The sequence below is a fragment of the Pelodiscus sinensis genome, chromosome 19, assembly GCF_049634645.1.
Source record: "Pelodiscus sinensis isolate JC-2024 chromosome 19, ASM4963464v1, whole genome shotgun sequence".
Classification (NCBI taxonomy): Eukaryota; Metazoa; Chordata; order Testudines; family Trionychidae; genus Pelodiscus; species Pelodiscus sinensis.
This window is the reverse complement of record NC_134729.1, coordinates 18,630,755-18,637,025: the sequence shown is the minus strand read 5'-3', so window position 1 is coordinate 18,637,025 and position 6,271 is coordinate 18,630,755. Positions and strand designations below refer to the sequence as shown.

General features: G+C 44.2%; 1 protein-coding gene across 19 annotated transcripts in view; it reads left to right on the top strand.

Annotated features, from left to right (window-relative positions):
* GATAD2A (GATA zinc finger domain containing 2A) overlaps positions 1-6,271 on the top strand; it is a 120,874-nt gene that overhangs the window by 28,925 nt on the left and 85,678 nt on the right. For 2 of the 19 annotated variants that reach the window (XM_075902816.1, XM_075902812.1), the window contains exon 1: positions 32-656. The exons of the other annotated variants lie outside the window; for them this stretch is intronic. The gene's annotated coding sequence lies outside the window, so the exon portion shown is untranslated. Of the gene's footprint in view, positions 1-31; positions 657-6,271 lie in introns of those variants that run through there. 19 annotated transcript variants of the gene reach the window in all.

Here is a 6,271-nt window from a genome sequence, read left to right as displayed (position 1 = left end):
AAGTTCACCGATTCAAAGTTCTTATGGGGATTATTTTGGGGGGAAAGGGGCAGTATAAGTTATTTGCAAAAGGGAATGGGTACGGATGTCCCTCCTTTTACTTTTAGGGAACTGGAGCGAGCGTTCCCCAGATGTAAAGGGGCTAAAGCCAGCCCTCCTTAACCCGAGAAAAGTGCAAAGTCTTCTTGTCCGGCTGCTGGAATTTAACTGTATTCTCTGTCTTGGGGATTTTTTAAAAAAACATTTTCTACTTTGGGAAGAAAATAATTGTGTACCTTTGCTTCTTATGGGGGCCATGGGAGAGAAACTAGAGAGTTGCAATTCAAGGGTGCCTGAAAAGTTTCTGCTGTATGATTCGCTCCGAAATTCCCGGCAGGCACAGAATCATAAAATATGGTTGGCTTGGGTGCAGATCATAGTTTGGGGTGGCTTTTTTTGGTATAAAGGGTTTAAAGCATTTGTTTCGGAAAGTTATTACAGGCTTTCAACCCTGCCTCCTTCCTCTTCCTCTTCCTCCTCCTCCTCTTCCACCATCACACGCTCACACACTCTCCCTCCCGGCTTGCAAAGAGCCTGTAGTGGAGTTGGATGCAGGGGAAAACCGAACGGCGCGATTTTAAAATGGTTCGACTCAGATCTGCCTCTGCTGTTGGAGGGTGGGTAACATTTTTTGTGTGGGGGTGGCGTGCTCGGAGGGTGGGAGAGGCGTGGCTAGAGAAGTGGGGTGCGTTTCAGTTTGAGGTTTCTTGGGGGGGGGGAATTAGTAAAGAGGTAGCCTCTTTGCCGCCCCCCTACCCCCGCCGTGAGAGTAGTCTAGCATAAGCTCCTTCGGCGTGGGGAGTGGTCTTCAGGGTGGAGAAGGTGTGTTGTGGGGGGGGGCAAGTGGACATATTTGTGTGTCTTGGTTGAGCCCCAGTCGTGGCACTTAACCCGGCTGGCAGCCAGACTGAATCTCATGTCAGAATAAGAGTCCCCCCTCTTTTTCCCCCCCCCTCCCTTTGCCTTGTTTCACTCGACCGTCCTTCCTGCTGCTAAAGGTGTAGCCGGCAAAACGGTGGCAAGGCTTTTTGCTTGCAGCTTGGACACTCGTGCCAAAGATTCTCTTCTCTGCCCTCCCCAGCTTTCTGGTTTTAAACCCTCCCCCTGAGGGTGGGTTTTTCAGTTTAATTTGCTGATCAAGGCAATCTCCATTGATTTTTCTACCTATAATGGATCAGCAAGGACTATAGCTGCTGCTTTAAAAAAATTAAATGGGCTTCTTGCCTAGGTGTCTGTGCTGGTCACTTCATTATGCAGCACATAAGTGATCGTGGGGAGGATCCCTATAGTAAATGTAAAGGGGATATTTCCCTGAACCCTCCTTATCTACACTTGCTTAAATTTTTACACTTTATGGAAAGGTTTGCTGGGCTGGGTGGATTTGGAAGAGGATTATGTTGTAGTCGTACTTAATATGTTATGTCTTCAAAGTCAAACATTAAGTTATCCTGAGGTGGTGGTATTCCTGTCTTATATATGGAGAAACTGAGGCATAAAGACTGAGTCACTTACCCAGAACCACTGAACATAAGAACGGCCATACTGGGTCAGACCAATGGTCCATCCAGTCCAGTGTCCTGGCTGCCAACAGTGGCCAGTGCCAGCTGCCCCAGAGGGAGGGAACACAACAGGGAATCCTCACATGATCCCTCCCCTGTCACTCACCTCCATGCAAACAGTGGCTAGGGACACCATTCCTACCCATTCTGGCTAATAGCCATTGATGGACCTAACCTCCATGAATCTATCTAGCTCTTTTTTGAACCCTGTGAAAGTCTTAACCTTCACAACATCCTCTGGCAAGGAGTTCCAGAGGTTGACTGTGCGCTGTGAGAAGAAAAACTTCCTTTTGTTTGTTTTAAACCTGCTGCCTATTAATGTCATTTGGTAACCCCTAGTTCTTATATTGTGGGAATAAGTAAATAACTTTTCCTTATTCGCTTTTTCCACACCACTGAGCTAGTCCATATTGTGTGCCCCTCCGTACTGTTTATCAGGGTGTTGTCCTTGTTGTTGTTTTTTCCCCCCTTTAATCAGGTCAAAAGACTTAGATACATATGCATGCCAAATCTGGCCTTTAGACTCATATGAAAGTCTAAATGAGTCACTTAGGGTTTACTTTCCCTTGTGTCTTCCCAGCTACCTTTCCATTTTTATCTTCCATGAGGTAGACTCCTATTTCCAAATCAGAGATTCCCAAACTGGTCCATGGACTAATGGTGCACATTTACTCTTCCATGGTGCACGTGGTGCTGGCTCCTGTTTCCAGCTGCTTCTACAGGTGTTTAGGCTCTTAAATGCAAAGAACATGAGGACTTTATACACGCATCTGGAAATGAGACAGCCCTTTGCTGCCTCAACTGGAGACCATGCTCCACAGAAAGTGAGCTACCCTTGGGGACAAGAGTGATCCCAATGAGATTGGAGTTACCAGCCATCAGCAGAAGAGAGTGAAGCATCTGGGCAGTTCTGTGTGTCTGGAGGAGAAAAGGATTCCAAGTGGCAGGGAAGCATGTGCATGGAAAGAGGAGGGACAGGAAACTGGTAAGCATATGCAGTTGGAAAAGAGGACCAGGTGGCAGGGAAGCACATGCAGGGGAGGGAGTAAAAGAAGAACATAACAGATGGGAAAGGAGAGAACTCCCATCCCCATGTTAGTACATTAAAGGCAGATGGAGGAAAAAACACTAACTACTTCTAGAATGTTGCTTTTCCCTGTAAGCAAATGCGCTAGTTGGCATAGGGGTGTTGTGCCACTATGAATGAGCAGTCCACGAGACAATCTTTCTATAAAGAAATGGTACATGGTATAAATTTGGGAGTCCCTGCTGTAGGCTTTTGTGGAAGTGATGCCACAGTGACACCTTCTGGCATGAAAGGCAGAGAAAATACAGACAAGCCAAGTTGCCGTACAATACCTAATATCCTGGGACTAACACAGCTACACCAACATTGCTTGCATGTTGCAGTATAAGCATTAACTGTATTGTGTCATCAGTGTGTCAGCTTGGTGGTGGAAAAGATTGCCCATGCTTGCTATCTTCTCTCCAGCATAAGACTCAAATATACCTGCATGATATTTTATATCGGAACTTATAACTAAATATTGAATTCTCTGTGCTGGTTATGTATGATACTGCTATTTATTACTTGTATCCCATCTTTCCTGTGAAAATCTCAAAGCACTGCACAAACACTTGCAAACTGAGAAACCCTGAGGTTAAGTGATTTGGCCAGGATCATAGAAGTCAGTGGCATAGCTAGAATAGAAAATCAAAAGGGCTGGAGTCTTACTTGTATTTTGACCTTTGGACTGTAAATTAGAATATGAGTTAAGTATTGAGAACTGGGAAGACTGGGTGCCTTAGCGTATGATAGTCAATTTGCGACATTCAAGTCATATGAGACTATGGCTGGTAGCTATCAGGCCATGTAGGGTTGGAAGAGAAGGGAAATCCTTCTCCTTCCTAGCATTTAAGAAGAAAAGAGGCTAATGTTGCATAGTTCTGTAATGACAGCATCATGTACTGGTGATGCATTATTTGCCAAACATCACAATTCATTGCAGTGTTTTTTTTTTGGTGCTCTGCACCTTCCTTTAGTGATCTGCAGGTGTTCTCTAGTGATTACAACTAATCTAATTTTGGTATTGTTGGTTCAAATTCAGATAACACTGGTAATAGTTGAATATGGTTATTCTCTGCCCCTGAGTCCTACATGAACTAAGTTGATAGCTCACAGCGAAGTGATCTTAGTCTATGTGCATAATAACTGCCATCTTAGCTGATTTCATCATTATAGACTAAGAATTGAGTTGGATGTGGAAGTTGAGCTACTTTTCATTTGGAGTCTTAAAAGCTCAGATTGTAAAATCTCACTTTCGTGTGGCTTCAGGCTGAAGGTTTGTAGTGGTCCCTTCTGGCTTTGAACTGGAGAACTCAGATTTATCCTTTCCTTCATGGGTAGGGGAGACAGGATTGCTTCCATTGAACATTGCAACGTGCTCCTAATGCTTGCAGCTCTACATTAAGATAAAATGTTGTGTTCCACAAAAGGGATGTAAATAACCATTAAAATAGTTAATTGGTTAAAAGGATAAAATTATACCAATTAACTGTTGGTAGGTCCTGCCTGACTGTCCAGCATGTCAGGAGCCCCACTTGACACAACTGGGATCACGTCTGGCCACCCAGGCTGCTCCAGCATGTCGTGGGCCAGAATATTGCCAGTCTGCCCCAGCATGGACGGGGTCCTGCTGAGCCATTCTGGCATGGCTGGGGCAGCAGTCTTGCTGGCTGGCCCTGAAGTGGCCTGGTCCCATCTGAGCCACTCTGGTGTGGCTGGGGCTGTAATCCTGTCAGCCCACTTGGGACAGTCCAGCATGACTGGGGCTGGGGTCCTGCATGACTTCATAGGCTGGTCCCACATAGCCAGGTGTGGGAGCCCAACATAGGCATGGCCCTGCCTTTCACCCCACGTGGCCAGCTGGACTCAGCCCGGTCTGCTCCAACTGGTTACCCGGTAAACATTCTGGTAAGCCTAATGTTTTCTGTGTAACTGGTTAACCTCTTACATTCCTATTCCAGAGCTAGTTAGCTACAGGAGTGAGGAAAGATTTCCTCTAGCCCCATCAGTCCTTTTTCCCTTCTCTCCCCCCTCCCCCCTTGGTGCTCACATGTAATCAGATGTATTCTGGGGGTTATTTGCCTTTCTTTGAAGTTTTCACCTGGGCCCAATTTCTAATACAGGAGATGGAGTGGACTAGTGTTCTGAGATTGGACAGAGACTCCTCTTTCTTAAATACCTGGATGTTGTCTTTTGCTCATGTGATCCTATCATAATGATGCCCAGATTTTTGGGTTGGGAAGGAATTTTCTCCCAGGTTATACTGGCAGTGACCTTTGGTATTTTTCTTTTGTTTCTCCCTATGTCCGTGCCCAATGGTTTGAGGATTCTCTGCACCAATCTCCCCAAATCATTTCCCTGCTATTTCACGGGCTTCCACTTTAGGCTTCCACCTTGATCTTCTCTGTTCTCTGCCTGTTGCACACAATAGCTTAGTCTCCTGAGGACTGAAATGCTATAGGGGTGTCTGACTGAAATTTAATGGGCTGTGATACTTACAGGAGGTGTAAGCCTAGATGACCTAATAGTCCATTCTGGCCTTAAACTCCATAAAACTATCTCCCAGCTAACCCCTCTAAGCTGGAATTCATGTAAGTGGTCAGAGCATAATAAAGGCTTTCACTGCACTGATTGTGCTATACCTCTTTTGTGGATATATTTTTAAGAACTGATACTTCTGTTAATGGTGCCTTTTAGCAATACTAAAAGCACTTTTGAAGAAAATAAAATGAAGCAGAAAATTGTATGTTCATCTTGTTGTTTGTGAAAATTAAAAATATTACAAATGTGGTGAGCCTGGATTTGGGACCTTAAAGTCGTGGATTGAATTATGGCACACCATGCGTTCTGAAATGGTCTCCCTGGTGTGAGGTCCCCAGGGCAGTTGCTAAGCAACTGAAAGAGTCCTCCACGTCTCCCTCTTGAGAAATTTAGAAGTCAGGCTGAGGCAACAGGGTGGTTGAGTCTAACTTAGTTAAAATTTACTTCATGAGTAGCTCAGTGTCAGTTCTGTGTTTAACTTGCCACAGGAAAACATGACCAGCTGTGTGTGGGTCCAGTGTAGAACACTACAGTAGTTTATATTTTGTTTTGTGGTGCAAAACATTTGTAGGGATTCTGGATCTGTTTACTTGGGGGGGGGGGGTGTATGTTTTACTTGGGCATAAGCACATTTTGTCTAATTTATAAATTAAAATAAGCATAACACTTTTTTAAAATAAAGAAATCCTGTTCCAGATGTTGGCTACTTTTTAATGTTTGTTACATAGCCACCTGTCAGAAACAATATGCTGAAATATCTAACATTGCACAAGATGATATAGCTAGGGTTTTACAATTTTTGTGTGGAGGGTTGCGAATTCTCTAGAGTAGTTTATATGGCATATAGTGGATACTCATGCATGGAAACCTTTTCCGTAGAAACACCTTTTTGTGCAGACTTTATGTAAACCCCGTATAATTAGCATAACAAATACTTTATATACACCCCGTAAAAAAGCAAGAAAGAAAATGTTGTGTACAGCATCTTTCGAACAAGGATCTCAGTGTGCTTTTCATAGGTAATATTAAAGGTTGAATAAATGATCGTGAAGCTGTTTGACTTTGG